The sequence below is a fragment of the Scyliorhinus torazame genome, chromosome 9 (genome assembly GCF_047496885.1).
Source record: "Scyliorhinus torazame isolate Kashiwa2021f chromosome 9, sScyTor2.1, whole genome shotgun sequence".
NCBI lineage: Eukaryota > Metazoa > Chordata > Chondrichthyes > Carcharhiniformes > Scyliorhinidae > Scyliorhinus > Scyliorhinus torazame.
The window spans coordinates 130,896,407-130,910,417 of NC_092715.1; the positions used below are offsets into that span (position 1 = coordinate 130,896,407).

Consider the following 14,011-nt stretch of genomic DNA (forward strand, 5'->3'; position numbering starts at 1 on the left):
TAGATAACTTGCACTGTGCTAATAGCGGAAGGTGGATGTAAAGACTCTTTTGAAACAATTTTCCATTCAACAAAGTAAATGAGTGCCCTAATGAAATGTTTGTTTTAAGCCCAAGAGTGTTCCATCTTTTACCAATTATACTGTTTCAGTTGTTCTTCAGATTTTCACTGGAAAAGTATTGTTGTCTGTTGGTTAATAATTTATGTAACTGTTCTTTCTGATTCTTTTATATTTGGTACATATAAATATATATTAGTTTTGAAGTAAATGCACTGAAAATTGTGATCAACCCATCCCATGCACTTTAGGGCACTGTTTACTATAATGGCATCATGATGAAACAGTCCACAAACAACCTCATTCAGTAAGTTGAATATTTGTATACATCAGGAATCTGTGTAACCCTTTAACAAGTACAAGACCAGATTAAGGGTGGAATTTTACGGCCTCGTCGCGATGGGGGCTGGGCTGTAAAATGCAGCGAGCTGTTCAAAGTACCATTTACTTTTGGAGGGCTGGAAAACCCCATCAGTGGATAGGCCATAAAATTCCACCGTGAAGGGAATTTTCCATTTATTTAACAAAGTGTCAACTCAGGTGGGAAAAGCAACATGCTGCCAGGTGGCTCCACTGTTGGCATCTCCCACCATATTTTGTGGCACTTAATGAAAAAACTGTTGGATACGGGTTCCGTGATATTGGACTTCAAGAAATCGGGGTGCTCAGGGGGCAGTGCTGTGGACAGTGCCATGGAGCAGTACCCCTCCATTAGGGGACGATACAACAGGGAGGTAAATAAAAGGTGATGGGGTTTGTTGCTGCTTTTTATTTCACAAATGTGTACTTATTCATAGAATTCATAGAATTTACAGTGCAGAAGGAGGCCATTCGGCCCATCGAGTCTGCACCAGCTCTTGGAAAGAGCACCCCACCCAAGGTCAACACCTCCACCCCATCCCCATAACCCAGTAACCCCACCCAACACTAAGGGCAATTTTGGACACTAAGGGCAATTTAGCATGGCCAATCCACCTAACCTGCACATCTTTGGACTGTGGGAGGAAACCGGAGCACCCGGAGGAAACCCACGCACACACGGGGAGGATGTGCAGACTCCGCACAGACAGTGACCCAAGCGGGAATCGAACCTGGGACCCTGGAGCTGTGAAGCAATTGTGCTATCCACAATGCTACTGTGCTGCCCCTTATAACACAGTTATGGTTGAGCCATTCGTTGTTGGATATGGCTGAACCACAAGAATGTATTATTAGGTCCTGTTCTACTCTGCCAAAATTGTTCACTATTCCAGGAATGCAAAGATAATCTACTGGCTTCTCTTCTCCACTGCAAACCATCTTGTGAGGTTCTTCTTTCCTGTCTCTTGAAATCCTTACTCCAACAATAAGCACAACAATTGAGCTTGAACCCATTCCACCAGCTTCCTTTCCTCCTCTAACCCACCAAACTAATCTCCTCTGAGTTTTCTCTCTTGCTCTAGACTTAAACTTGCAGCTTTTTCTCGTTTCCCTTTATCTTCCCTCATGCTCACTGCAATCTCACATTGTTGACAAGACCCATCTCCTGCTGCCTTGAAACTGCCTTGAAATGACCTCAAATTGCTGACCACCCAACCTCTCTTTCTGGTCCCCATGAACACTGATATTGTTAATGGTTTGCTCTCAGGTACTGTCTCCTTCCCCTATAAATCAAGGATTGTCACCCAATCGCCAAAACCCATGCTTGGCAGCTCTGCCTTTGTAAGTTCGCACCTCATGTCCAATCTCCCTTTCTTCTCCAATGTTCTTGAATCTGTTGTTGTCTCCCACATTGTGCCCAATTTTCCAGTTTCCCATAAGTCCTATGTTGGAACCTAATGCCACAGTATTGAAATGGCTTTTAAAAAAGCCACAAATCACATTCTCTGTAAATGTGACCATGGTAAACTATCTATCGCTCCTCATTCTTCATGACCTGTCTGCAGCCTTTGACATGGTTGATCACACTATCCTCCTCCAATTGTCTCCCCACCGTCATCCAGCTTGCCTCATCTGATTAAACTCTTATTTATCCAGTCATAACTTTTGGATTATCTGCAATTGTTTCTCTTCCTGTTCCCTCACCATAACCCGTGAAGTCCCCCAAGAATTTATCCTTAGCCTCCTTCTATTTATCATCAAAATTCCGCTTCTAGGCAACATCATCTGAATACACAATGTTGAGTTCCACATGTACACTGAAATCATCAAGCTCTAATGCAACATCACCTCTCGTCACCTCTCCGTTGTGTCTGATTTGTCACACTGCTTTTCCATCATCTAATCCTGGATGGGAAGAAATGACCTCAAACAAAATATTGGGAAGATCAAAGCCACTACAAAGGTACAGGTTGCTACTACAATCTCTGTTCCCTGGCCACTGATTCCATCCCTCTCTCCAGTCACTGTCTGAAGCTGAATCAGATTGTTCACAACCATGTTACCCTATCTGATCCCTTTTTATTGCTCGACTTGAGTATTTCCTGTGGGCAGTCTTTAATCTTCCGCCCCCCCCAAAAAGGTGAACCCATCCAAAGCTCTGTTGCCTGAATCCTACTCACTCCAAGTCTTGTTCACTCATCACCCCTATGCTTGCTGATCTACATTGACTCTTTGTCTGGTAAAGCCTCAAATAAAATTCTCATCCTCATTTTCAAATGCCTTCACAACCTTGTCCCTCCCTATCTCTTAAACCTCCTCCAGCCATATAACTGTTATAATTCGCAAGTACCTTATGGGCGGGAACAATTAACTTCCCCGTGAACTTTGCAGAATTTGAGATCTCCTGTTCAGGGGCGGGGGACAATTTATAGTTGCATTGTGTAGAAAGCCAGCCAGTTAGGCACCGGCAAGACAGCCGCAGTTGGGATCGACCGTGTGATGTATATAATAGTTATTGTAAATAACTTTGAACTGCTTGGTGTGGACTGCTTTGTGGCCTTATAAAGATAACCCTCTTAGATGTCTACACTCCTCCAATTCTTATCTCTTGTGCAACCCTGATTGTATTGCTTCTACCTGCGCTGGCTCTTCCTTTAGCTGCTTGACCGGAAGCTCTGAAATTTCCTCCCAAGCCCATCTGCTTCTCTATCTGACATTTCTCCTCTGACATATTTCTGAAAACTACTTTTAATTTCAATTCTCTTAATAGCTCCTTTTGTGGTTTGATGTCTTATGTTGTTTGCGAACACTCCTATGAAGTAATTTGGTAAGTTTTACTACGTTAAAGATGCTTTATAAATGTAAGTTCTTGTCAATTTACTTTTAATGCTGAGAATACATGGAGGCTTCTGTTGTAGCTTCTCTCGGTAGATATCTTACATAGAACATAGAACGATACAGCGCAGTGCAGGCCCTTCGGCCCACGATGTTGCACTGAAACAAAAGCCATCTAACCTACACTATGCCATTATCATCCATATGTTTATCCAATAAACTTTTAAATGCCCTCAATGTTGGCGAGTTCACTACTGTAGCAGGTAGGGCATTCCACGACCTCACTAGTCTTTGCAAAAGAACCTACCTCTGACCTCTGTCCTATATCTATTACCCCTCAGTTTAAAGCTATGTCCCCTCGTGCCAGCCATTTCTATCCGCGGGAGAAGGCTCTCACTGTCCACCCTATCTAACCCCCTGATCATTTTGTATACCTCTATTAAGTCTCCTCTTAACCTTCTTCTCTCCAACGAAAACAACCTCAAGTCCATCAGCCTTTCCTCATAAGATTTTCCCTCCATACCAGGCAACATCCTGGTAAATCTCCTCTGCACCCGCTCCAAAGCCTCCACGTCCTTCCTATAATGCGGTGACCAGAACTGTACGCAATACTCCAAATGCGGCCGTACCAGAGTTCTGTACAGCTGCAACATGACCTCCTGACTCCGGAACTCAATCCCTCTACCAATAAAGGCCAACACTCCATAGGCCTTCTTCACAACCCTATCTACCTGGGTGGCAACTTTCAGGGATCTATGTACATGGACACCTAGATCCCTCTGCTCATCCACACTTCCAAGAACTTTACCATTAGCCAAATATTCCGCATTCCTGTTATTCCTTCCAAAGTGAATCACCTCACACTTCTCTACATTAAACTCCATTTGCCACCTCTCAGCCCAGCTCTGCAGCTTATCTATATCCCTCTGTAACCTGCTACATCCTTCCACACTATCGACAACACCACCAAATTTAGTAACGTCTGCAAATTTACTCACCCACCCTTCTGCGCCTTCCTCTAGGTCATTGATAAAAATGAGGAACAGCAACGGCCCCAGAACAGATCCTTGTGGTACTCCACTTGTAACTGAACTCTATTCAGAACATTTCCCATCAACCACCACCCTCTGTCTTCTTTCAGCTAGCCAATTTCTGATCCACATCTCTAAATCACCCTCAATCCCCAGCCTCCGTATTTTCTGCAATAGCCTACCGTGGGGAACCTTATCAAACGCTTTGCTGAAATCCATGTACACCACATCAACTGCTCTACCCTCGTCTACCTGTTCAGTCACCTTCTCAAAGAACTCGATAAGGTTTGTGAGGCATGACCTACCCTTCACAAAGCCATGCTGACTATCCGTGATCATATTATTCCTATCTAGATGATTATAAATCTTGTCACTTATAATCCCCTCCAAGACTTTACCCACTACAGACATGAGGCTCACCGGTCTATAGTTGCCGGGGTTGTCTCTGCTCCCCTTTTTGAACTAAGGGACCACATTTGCTATCCTCCAGTCCTCTGGCACTATTCCTGTAGCCAATGATGACATAAAAATCAAAGCCAAAGGTCCAGCAATCTCTTCCCTGGCCTCCCAGAGAATCCTAGGATAAATCCCATCAGGACCCGGGGACTTATCTATTTTCAGCCTGTCCAGAATTGCCAACACCTCTTCCCTACGTACCTCAATGCCATCTATTCTATTAGCCTGGGTCTCAGCATTCTCCTCCACAACATTATCTTTTTCCTGAGTGAATACTGACGAAAAATATTCATTTAGTATCTCGCCTATCTCTTCAGACTCCACACACAATTTCCCATCCCTGTCCTTGACTGGTCCTACTCTTTCCCTAGTCATTCGCTTATTCCTGACATACCTACAGAAAGCTTTTGGGTTTTCATTGATCCTTCCTGCCAAATACTTCTCATGTCCCCTCCTTGCTCGTCTTAGCTCTCTCTTTAGATCCTTCCTCGCTACCTTGTAACTATCCATCGCCCCAACCGAAACTTCACACTTCATCTTCACATAGGCCTCCTTCTTCCTCTTAACAAGAGATTCCACTTCTTTGGTAAACCACGATTCCCTCGCTCGATGCCTTCCTCCCTGCCTGACCGGCACATACTTATCAAGAACACGCAGTAGCTGATCCTTGAACAAGCTCCACTTATCCAGTGTGCCCAACACTTGCAGCCTACTTCTCCACCTTATCCCCCCCAAGTCACGTCTAATGGCATCATAATTGCCCTTCCCCCAGCAAGAACTCTTGCCCTGCAGTGTATACTTATCCCTTTCCATCATTAACGTAAACGTCACCGAATTGTGGTCACTGTCCCCAAAGTGCTCTCCTACCTCCAAATCCAACACCTGGCCTGGTTCATTACCCAAAACCAAATCCAACGTGGCCTCGCCTCTTGTTGGCCTGTCAACATATTGTGTCAGGAATCCCTCCTGCACACACTGTACAAAAAATGACCCATCTAATGTACTCGAACTATATCTATTCCAGTCAATATTTGGAAAGTTAAAGTCTCTCATAATAACTACCCTGTTACTTTCGCTCTTATCCAGGATCATCCTCGCCATCCTTTCCTCTACATCCCTAGAACTATTTGGAGGCCTATAGAAGACTCCCAACAGGGTGACCTCTCCTTTCATGTTTCTCACCTCAGCCCATAATACCTCGGAAGATGAGTCCCCATCTAGCATCCTCTCCGCCACCGTAATACTACTCTTGACTAGCAGCGCCACACCTCCCCCTCTTTTGCCTCCTTCTCTGAGCTTACTAAAACACCTAAACCCCGGAACCTGCAACATCCATTCCTGTCCCTGCTCTATCCATGTCTCCGAAATGGCCACAACATCGAAGTCCCAGCTACCAACCCATGCTGCCAGTTCCCCTACCTTATTTCGTATACTCCTGGTATTGAAGTAGACACACTTCAAACCACCTACCTGAACACTGGCCCCCTCCTGCGACGTCAAATCTGTGCGCCTGACCGCTATACTCTCATTCTCCCTTACCCTAAAACTACAATCCAGGTTCCCATGCCCCTGCTGCATTAGTTTAAACCCCCCCAAAGAGCACTAACAAATCTCCCCCCCAGGATATTTGTGCCCCTCAGGTTCAGATGTAGACCATCCTGTCTGTAGAGGTCCCACCTTCCCCAGAAAGAGCCCCAGTTATCCAGAAATCTGAATCCCTCCCACCTGCACCATCCCTGTAGCCACGTGTTTAATTGCTCTCTCTCCCTATTCCTCATCTCACTATCACGTGGCACGGGCAACAACCCAGAGATAACAACTCTGTTTGTTCTAGTTCTGAGCTTCTATCCTAGCTCCCTGAAAGCCTGCCTGACATCCTTGTCCCCTTTCCTACCTATGTCGTTAGTGCCAATGTGGACCACGACTTGGGGCTGCTCCCCCTCCCCCCTAAGGACCCGATCCGAGACATCACGTACCCTTGCACCTGGGAGGCAACATACCAAACGTGAGTCTCTCACGCTCCCACAAAATCTCCTATCTGTGCCCCTGACTATCGAGTCCCCAATTACTAATGCTCTGCTCCTCTCCCCCCTTCCCTTCTGAGCAACAGGGACAGACTCTGTGCCAGAGGCCCGTACCCCATGGCTTACCCCTGGTAAGTCGTCGTCCCCACAAGTATCCAAAGCGGTATACTTGTTTCTCAGGGGAACGACCGCAGGGGATCCCTGCACTGACTGCTTCTTCCCAGTCCCTCTTACAGTTACCCATCTATCTCCAATCTTTGGTGTAACTAATTCCCTGAAGCTGCTATCTATGACCCCCTCTGCCTCCCGAATGATCCGAAGTTCTTCCAACTCCATCTCCAGTTCCTTAACTCGGTCTTGGAGGAGCTGGAGATGGCAGCACTTCCTGTAGGTAAAATCAGCAGGGACACTAACGACATCCCTCACCTCAAACATCCTGCAGGAGGAACATTGCACTCCCTTCCCTGCCATCCCTTTAACTTTCTACCAAGATCTGGCTAACAACTAAATTAAATTTAAAAAAAAAATAATAATAAAATATGGTACTTACCTCACACCAATGGGTTTTATTATTAGGTTAGAGGAGGAGGGCGGGTGGGAGACACTACACGTGTAGTGTCTCGGGTTTCCTCTCCACCAGAATTTATTGGTGAGGGTCTTCCCAGAAGTCCGTGGGTCGATCTTCCTGTTCCCGCCTTAAACACTAAAATTTAAAAAATATATATATATATTTTACTTAAGTTATGCCTGATTCTTCTTCTTGGCGTACCCTTCTGTATTTGAAATTTAACTAATTTTGATCTCCTTGCCTGAAGATTCAGGAACAGATGTGCTGTGCCACAAACTTACAGACCGAATGTTACACTGTTCTGCTGCTTTTCATGGCCCAGATTGCCTCATGGAAACCCTGTTTTAGGGCGCTATATATTTATCCTTAGCTTATCCCAAACATCACAGATATAGTGCAACCCTACACAATAGAGGAAGTCCTCATTGTTAGCATAAGACTTTAATCTCACAGATTGTCACTTCAATAAAAGCTTCCATGGATAACTGGAACTGTGATGGACAGGTCGGTGAGTATGAAGTTAACTAGGTTATTTCCTCATGTCGAATCCTTCATCACATATACACAGCTGAATATGGCAGCTATATCTTCCAGTACACAACCAGTTTGGTGAGTACATATACTCGCTAGCCACTGTTGGTAGTGGAAATTCAAGTTTCACACATTGATGTGAAATTGGGATTGTTGCTGATAAATTTGCATCTTCCTTCCCCCTTATTTTTGAACTTTGTGGAAGCTGTTTACAACTGATGTGAGTGATAGGCCACTTCAGATGATCACAAAAAATGGGATTAAAGTCATGCATAAGACAGACCGGGTAAAGATGGGAAACTCCCTAAATATCATTAGTGAATCTAGTTTCTTGTGACCAATGTGCCTTCCATGATTATTACTCTGGAACTCACTCATAGATTATAGTCATGATGTGGAGATGCCGACGCTCGACTGGGGTGGGCACAGTAAGATGTCTCACAACACCAGATTAACGTCCAACAGGTTTATTTGAAATCACAAGCTTTTGGAGCGCTGCTCCTTCATCAGGTGGAGTGGAGACAGATTCACAATCACAGCATATTTAGGAGACACAATTGCAAGGCAATTACAGATTGGAATGTGAAGAATGGTTGGAATGTGAGTCATTGCAATGGTGCCAGAAGGTCTGAAGAAAGGGTTGTAAAATGCCATTATATGGGTTACAGTATGAAAGAGTTGTACTGAAGATAAAATAATTTGCTTACGATTCTATCTGAGACCATCCCAAATATAATGTTATCATAGAGATGGGCTGCAGGGTTAGAAGGTTTTTATTTAATTAATCTGGGGTTTTCCCTCACAGAAGCCAGTTATAGTTTTGCGTTGGTGTTGACTGCATCTCATTGGGCTGGGTGAACCAAGAAGAGATGAATGTTAGTCATGCCTGGACTTTAATCATAGAAAGAAAAACATTATTGTTTACTGTGCAAAATGTGGGTGGGTCAGTAGCTCAGTTTGGATTTCATGAAGGAAAAAGCAGCTGGAAGATTTTCCTGGTATGCAGCTAGAAAAAGAAATCTACTGTTGTCCTCGCAGAGCCTTTGGCAGTAAGTAGTCAGCAGAGTTAGCTTGAAAGCTGTGAGGAAGCAGTTGGATATTTGCCAGCAACCAGAACAAGAAGGTGGTAAGATATTAAATAAATGTTGGAGGATCGTGAGGTAATAAGTAAAAGTTAGAAGTTGCTCAATCAAAAAGCTAATGAAGGATCCCTACTGTGGAGGGCTTCCCGTCAGAGCTGAATTGCACCAGATTTGTGCTCCCCGCAGGTGCGGGGTGCAAACCTCGATCCTGTTGTCAGCGGGGGGCCGGAGCATCGGAAACGGGTCACCGCCCAGCATCAATTTTTTTCACTAACGGGTTATTCTTCGCCTCACCAGGAACTCTGCGGCGCGAGGTTAAGAATTTTACCCATGTTATCATGCTGCATTATTAAGATAAGAAACATTTCTTGTTTATTCTTTTGTTTTTAAATTTAGAGTATCTATTTTATTTTTCCAATTAAGGGGCGATTTAGCGTGGCCAATCCACCCACACTGCTCATTTTTTTGGGTTGTGGGGGTGAGACCCACGTAGACACAGGGAGAATGTGTAAATTCCACATGGACAGTGACCGGGGGCCAGGATCGAACCCAGGTTCTCCGCACCGTGAGGCAGCAGTGATCTTCTTGTTTGATTCTTGAGTCTATGCTAGGTTTACTCATTTTTCTGAAATCGGTTTTATAGCCAGCAATGATGAAGGAATGGTAATATATGTCTAACACAGGATCGGATATGGCTGAAGAGATTTTGAAAGGAATAGTATTGCCATGATATGACTGCTCTCATCTTTCTCCATAGTCGAGGGCAAAGGGGAAAGAGGGACTGTCTAATCAGCATGTGTATCCTGTTGATAATAGATACTGCAAGCACAGTGCACTGGTGATGAATACTGAGTACATTTTCAGCATTACAGATTGAGCAAAACTCCTTTGTGCTGCATGGTGTTGAACTTCTTGAGTGTTGTTGCAGCTGCAACTATCCAGATGAATTGTGCATTTTCCATCACACTCCTGACTAGAGTCTTGTAGAAGGGACAAATAATTTGAGAGCTCAGGAAATGAGCCATTTGTTGCAAAGTAACGAGGCTCTGCCCTTTTCTTATTGTCACACTGTTAATATGGTAGTTCCGATTAAGCCACTGCTCTGTTGTGACCCCAAAAGGAAACTTAACAATGGTGGTGCAGTTGAAGATCAGGGGTGACAATTTACCTTTATCATGTTTGAGATAGTTATTGCCAGGCATTTGTAAGGTGAGAAGTACCTGTCAGTTTTTCTAATTCAAGGTGTTGTCCAGGTCTTGCCCTCGCTGTCATGGGTGGGAGGAATTATGAAAAGAACCGAACAGAATGAAATTGTTAGCCCAAAGCTTCACTTTATATTGCAGAGAAGGTCATTGTTGAAGCAGCTGAAGATAACTTTTGCAGTGATGTTATCAGGTTCTGGTGATTGGCATATGACAACCACACCCATCTTCTATTTTGTGAAACCAGCCATTTGAAAATATTCCCTCGAATCACATTTACCTTGTGTTACTACAGCTGATTTAGTGCCACTCTCAAGAAATGTTAGACATAATTTTTCGGGCCCATTCGATCTGCGTGCAAATCCTGTTATGGCCACTAAATCCCACGAGAGAGCCATAACAATTTGCATCGGCGAGATCATAGTTTGAGATTTTCCTCCATTGGGGGAGGGGGAACTTCCCCTTATGGGTGGTGGTGGGGCAGAGGGCTACGTGCCGGACGCTATGTCCGGAGGTGGGCTGGGGAGATAGTGCCCTCCAATATTTTTGTGGTGGGGGGGGCCACCCCAAAGCTTGTTGAGATGGGGTAATCGGTCCACCATGACCATGGGGCGGGGGGGGGGGGGGGGGGGGGGCTCTTCTCTGTTCTCGCAGATGGTGTGTAGTCTCTATGTAGTCAGGCTTGCCGGCTCTATGAGACCTAGCCTCACCAGAGCAGGGTGATGCTACTAAACACGCCCACCAATTTTCTTTCTGACAGATGTCATAAATCTGGGGCGGAATTCTCCAACACCCCCGTCGGGTCGGAGAATCCCCGGGGGACGGCATGAACCCCGCTCGCCGCTCTGATGCCGGCTGCCGTATTCTCCAGCACCGGTTTTCGGGCAGGGGCGGGGATCACACCACCCTGGTTGGGGACTGTTGGCAGCGGCCCTCCCGGCAATTCTCCAGGCCCCGATGGGCCGAGTGGCCGTCAGTTTCTGGCCAGTCCCACCGGCGTGGATTAGACATGATCCCACATGGCGGGACCTGGCAGGTAAGTTGGCTGGTGCGGTCCTCGGGGGGGCGCGGGGGGATCCGACCCCATGGTGGCCTGGCCCGCGATCGGGGCCCACCAATCTGCGGGCGGACCTGTGCCGTGGAGGCACTTCTTCCTTGCGCGCCGGCCCCTATAGGGCTCCGCCATGGACGATGCGTAGACGACACGCTAACTCACGCAGTTGCTTCGGCACTGGCTGGCACGGCACCAACCCCTCCAGCGCCGGCCTAGCCCCCGCAACCTCCGGTCGGCCCGATGCCGAAGTGGTTTCCGCCGTTTTTTATGCCGGCATTGGGCCATCGCGCCAGAAAGGGAGAATCCTGCTCAGGGTCAGAAAATCTGGCTGCGTTTCTGGGGAGAAACACACCGGTTTTCAGTCAGAAACTGGCACTGCCATTTTTTCTGAAAATTCCATGCATTATCTTGATGTCCACTTGTATTCAGTTTTTGCATCCATGTGTGGATCAAATCTTGATTAGATCTGGAACCAAGTTATTTTTGACAGAACCAGACTTGAAAATTAGCCATTTTTGTGAAAAACAATGGACAGAATCCTTATGAGCAGCTGTCACTTGATATCACTCGTGTCAAATCCTTCAATCAGTTTCCTGATGATTGGAAGGAAACTGATTGGACTCCTTTGACTTGTGGTCTTTGGCTATCAAGTTAAACACACATAAGAATCGATCCATATCATTCCCCAGCCTATATAAAGTTAGGATCTGATTTGATTTGATTTAATTAATCTGTACAAATTTCTGGGTGACTCACCTTGACTGCGGCTCATCCAGCATTATTGCTAACATTCCAGTTGCCGATTCATCTCTTTATCTTTTGTCTCTTTAGCTTTTACTTTAAATAGTTATTTTGCTTCCAATTCCTGGAGCAGGGGGCGGTATACACAACCCAGTTAGTGACACTGTACGGCAGGAGAGCGGGAAAGCAACATGTGACCCATGCTCTGGGGGTGCAAAAAGTGAGTTTCTTTCCCGTCTGTAGTTCAGCAGTGGAAAACATCAAAGTATTTGCAGCATTTTAAGTTCTGGTCTGTGCGGAGTCTGCACATTCTTCCCGCGTCTGTATGGGCTTCCTCCGGGTGCTCCAGTTTCCTCCCACAAGTCCCGAAAGACGCACTTATTAGGTGAATTAGACATACTGAATTCTCCCTCAGTGTACCCAAACAGGCAACGAGGGGCTTTTCACAGTCACTTCATTGCAATGTAAGCCTACTTGTGACAATAAAGATATTATAAATTATTATTATAGAATGAGATCAATTGAAGGATGACAGACAAATAACATACATTGGGTGGGATTCTTCCCTGCCCGGCGGGGCGGGCGGTCCCGGCGCCAAGGAGTGGCGTGAACCATTCTGGCGTCGGGCCGCCCGGAAAGTGCAGAATCCTCCGCAATTTCAGGGGCTAGGCCAGCGCCGGCGGGGTTGGCGCCGCACCAACTGGCGTGGAAGGGGCTTGGCCGCCATGCCAACTGGCGCCGAAGGGCCTCCGCCAGCCGGCGCGAGTTGGCGCATGCGCGGGAGCGCCAGTGTGTGCTGGCGTCATCCCAGCACATGCGCAGGGGGAGGGGGGTTTGTCTCCATACCGGCCATGGCGGAGGTCCACAGCAGCCGGTGCAGAAGGAAAGAGTGCCCCCACGGCACAGGCCCACCCGCGGATCAGTGGGCCCCGATCGCGGGCCAGGCCATCGTGGGGGCACCCCCCGGGGCCAGATCCCCCCGCGCCCCCCCAAGGACCCCGGAGGCAGCCCACAGAGCCAGGTCCCGCCGGTAAGTACCAGGTCTTATTTACACTGGCAGGGCCGGCCTAAAACGGGTGGCCACTCGGCCCATCACAATTCCCGCCCCCGCCAAAACCCCGGCGCCGGAGAATTTGGCAGCCGGCAGGTGCGGGATTCACGGCGCCCCCCCGCTGATTTTCCAGCCCGGCAGGGGGTTGGAGAATCCCGCCCATTGCCTTTGTAGCTTTTGTAATGTTAATTATGTCTTTTAGTAGAGAATTTTTTATTGGACATTGTTTTATTTTTCAGAATTTTTATTAAAGTGTATTTTTCGACACATTTTGAGGATTTAAAAAAATTCTTTACCGCAGGTTTTATTTTAAAATATTTCAGTTCCAATAATTTTATGGTTGAGGTAGTCCCAAATCCCCTCTACAGATCATGACACACCTACTTGCCAACGGTCCAGTACAATCATTGATGCTTGCGCCAGAACAAGAGGATACCTGTAGCCACATTACAATATAGGGGGCGTCATTCTCCGCCGGCGGGAGTCTCCGTTCTGCCGGCGCCCGGGGGTTTCCCGATGGCGTGGGGCTGCCCCACAATGGGAAACCCCATTGACCGGCCGGCGTTACGGAGACTCCCGCCGGCCGGTCAGCGCAGAAATGTGGCGGGGCGGGTAGGAGAATTTCGCCCAAGGACTGAACTACCAGTGATTGGCAATGTCACTAGTGCTCTCAATATTCCCAGCTAACACAGTGTCATCCACACATATATCAAACAGGTGATTAATGTGTTGGCAACCACCGGCAATACATTCAGTTCATTTCCTACTGAATGCATGCTACTGCTGCTCAATGTTGTCTCAATGGTGCATGTCCCAGATGAATCGTTGACATTTGCCCAATTGACAGAATAAATCTGCTATGACATACGTTTTTGTGGTTTTCATTCATATTGTGGACAGAGTGAGGCAAAAGTGCTTAGCTCTCAAACAACTGCATGCATTGCGATGTGAGATTCCCTTTCACCCATATCTTCAGTTACGGGGAACGCTGGGTGTTCCAATCTGGAGGTGGTCACCGT

The 14,011-nt window shown here is 46.7% G+C and overlaps 1 protein-coding gene across 2 annotated transcripts in view; it reads left to right on the forward strand.

Annotated features, from left to right (window-relative positions):
• prr16 (proline rich 16) overlaps nt 1–14,011 on the forward strand; it is a 364,415-nt gene that overhangs the window by 218,103 nt on the left and 132,301 nt on the right. The gene's annotated exons all lie outside the window — the stretch shown is intronic.